Source organism: Sceloporus undulatus, chromosome 3 (genome assembly GCF_019175285.1).
Source record: "Sceloporus undulatus isolate JIND9_A2432 ecotype Alabama chromosome 3, SceUnd_v1.1, whole genome shotgun sequence".
Classification (NCBI taxonomy): domain Eukaryota; kingdom Metazoa; phylum Chordata; class Lepidosauria; order Squamata; family Phrynosomatidae; genus Sceloporus; species Sceloporus undulatus.
The window spans coordinates 99,834,839-99,837,753 of NC_056524.1; the positions used below are offsets into that span (position 1 = coordinate 99,834,839).

General features: G+C 46.3%; 1 long non-coding RNA gene across 1 annotated transcript; it reads left to right on the forward strand.

Annotated features, from left to right (window-relative positions):
- The first annotated feature begins 141 nt into the window (after positions 1-141).
- Positions 142-2,915, forward strand: LOC121926741. Its single transcript, XR_006103071.1, has 2 exons — positions 142-597; positions 2,671-2,915. It is a non-coding gene; the product is annotated as an uncharacterized LOC121926741 (long non-coding RNA).

A 2,915-nucleotide genomic window follows, 5' to 3' on the forward strand; every position in this document is an offset into this window, starting at 1 on the left:
AGGAACTTTGCGCCCAGGCCTGCTCTGGCAAGGCTGTGTTTCCGAGCCTCCCGCCCTCCCCTTCCCCGTGTTAGATGTGGATGCAGAAGACACGTGTCACTCACTGGCTCCACGCGGGTCCGGTCCCCTCCTCCTCCTCCTCCTCCTCCTCCTCCTCTTTCCTCGGCGCCTTTTAAGTTTCGGATTACTGAAAGCGAGAAAGGCACTCAAGCGAGATAAGGCGGGAAAACTCAAGCCAGAGAGAGAGAGAGAGAGGTTGGCTGAATTCTCCAAATACGCACAGCCCTCCAAGAATAGAAACCAGAAGCAGCCACGAGGGGCTCGGTCGGAGGCATCGCCCTGCAGATTTGCCACCCTCCCTCCCCCTGTACTGATGTGAGAGCTGCCCCGGGAAGAAAGCGGATGGGTTCCTTGGAGGTGTGGTGCTGCTGGAGAAAGGGGCTGAGGATGCCAGGGATGGCCAAGAGGACCAGCAAATGGGTCCTGCAACAGCTCAAGGCAGAACTCTCTTTGGAAGTCAAGATGAGGAGGCTTGCATATCTTGGCCGCATGATGAGATGGCCCAACTCCTTAGTAAAGACAACCATGCTAGCAAAGGTGGGAGAAGTAGAAAGAGAGGAAGATCCCACAGCAGACTCTATTAGGGAGGTCATGGGCATGAGTCTGCTGGAACAAAGCAGAGCAGCGGAAGAGAGGGAGTCTTGGAGATGTCTCATCCACAGGGTCACCAGGAGTCAAAGAGGTTGACTCCAGGGCAGTTAACCACCACCACTTATGCTAGGTTCAAAAGTAAGGAGTGTATCACTCACTTTTTTAATCTGGTTCAAGCCTCCCAGCTGGAGCCGCATGTGGGATTGAGGCAGGGATTATCGCTCACTAAATTGTTGCCGAACCACAAACTGCCATCAGCCCAGGTCCAAGCCACGCTCTGCCAGCACTTTTTAGAAATTGGAAAGCTTCCACCTTCTAAAAAGTGCTGGTGGAGTGTGGCTGGGACCCATCTTGCCCCCAGGCTGATGGTGGCTGGCAGCAATTTAGTGAGTGATAAACCTTGCCTTCATCCCACATCCTGGCTCCAGCCCAGGAGGCTTGAATCGGATTAAAAAGGTGATAGTCGCATTGGATTCAGTGGCGGTTTATTTCCAGATATATTAACATAGGATTGCTACCCAAGCAATTCCCAGACAGAATTTTTGTATCACATGGGGTCTATTCACACAATATAATGATAGCATAATTATGATTCCACTTTAACTGCCATAATTCTGTCCCATGGAATCTGGGGTTGCAATGGAAGGAGTGGCATTTAAAATTCCCAGCCAGAGCACCCCAGTGTCTTATGAAGCAATCCCAGGATTCCACAGAATGAAACCATGGTAGTTAAAGCAGAATAATGATGCTATAATTGTGTAGTAGAAAGCCAGTATGTTGTAGTAGTTTGAGTGTAGGAGTAAGAGAACCGGGTTTGATTCCCTGCTTGGCCATAGAAAACCACTGAGTGATCTTGTGCAAATCACACTCTTTCAGCCTCAAAGGAAGACAAAGTCAAACCTCTAAACAAATCATGTCAAAAAAACCCCATGATAGGGTTGTTGTAATTTGGAAACAACTTGAAGACACAGAACAGTAACAATTATATGGTGTTAATGAGACCCTGAGCATTCAAATGTTGTAAGTGTCTGCAATTTATAAACTTGTACATATAACAACGTGATATTCATGTAAATGTAACTAATAACCCTCCAAGACTATTGGCTTCAGATAAGATATGAAAGTAAATGTGTGTTAGACATGATACATGACAGCCTGAGACATTTTGCTGCCTGGGTTGGAGTAACAAATGGTGCCCTTCATGTGACAGGAAGCAACAGAACTCCCAGTAGCAAGAGGTAAATACAGTAATAACTTCTGGCAAGTCATACCACAATCTGGGGGCAGCAGACAAAAAAGTCTGCTGTGAAACTTGCCAGTCTAGTCCTGGCCAGTTGAAGCAAATGTTTTCCAGAGGACCCAAGTGTACAGGGTGGATTGTATGGGAGAAGGCAATCCTGTATGTAACTGGTAGGTAAACCATGCCTTTGCGTAAATATATAATTGCACATGTGGAGCACTTAACGTTGTTTTCCTTCAAGTCATTTCTGGCTCATGGGATTTTCTTGGCAATATTTGATCAGAAAGGGTTTGCCTTCCTTAACATACCAATATTTAAAAAATACATTAATACATAACATGACTTCCTGCCCTCATGCCAAAGAGATTAGTTATGTCATGTTTTGCAAACCGCAAATGCTAATCCAGTACAGGATTTAGATCACATACAAAATCAAACATAATGGAGATCAATTATATCAAATGACAGGAGCTTATCCCATGGCATTTTAATTCATCTTACCTCTATCCAGATTAAATCTGAATTCAGGCTGCATCCTGATCTTATCAGTCAGTTTTTGCTGCCCGAATACATCCCAGGTCCATCCGTGCTTCCAGTGCCGCTCCTCCCAACTCTTTTTGGATCTGGGAGTTTTCTGGCTTGAAGAAATGGCTGCCAGAGCCCTCCTGGAAGTGGGGGCTGGACCCAAAGTGTATTTGGGCAGCAAATTAGGTGGCAAAACCATCTGATAATATTACAATAAGTTGTCACTCACCTGCCTTTCTGTCTTTTTTCCCTAGCCTACAACCAGAAATGGGGAAAGTTATCAGCACAGCTGAAAATTCAACAAATGAAGAATCTTTGTGCCAAGGGAAAAGGTTCACTAGTTGAACTCCAGCCCAGCGGACTGTCCAGAGGAAGAGAGACAACAGGAAAAAGGGCAATAGACCCAGAGAGGGAAGTAGAGCTAGCTAAGTGAGATGGCTGAGGGGGCCTCCAACCATGTGATGGGCAATGGAACAGGGCAGCAAGGTGAGGTGGTTGT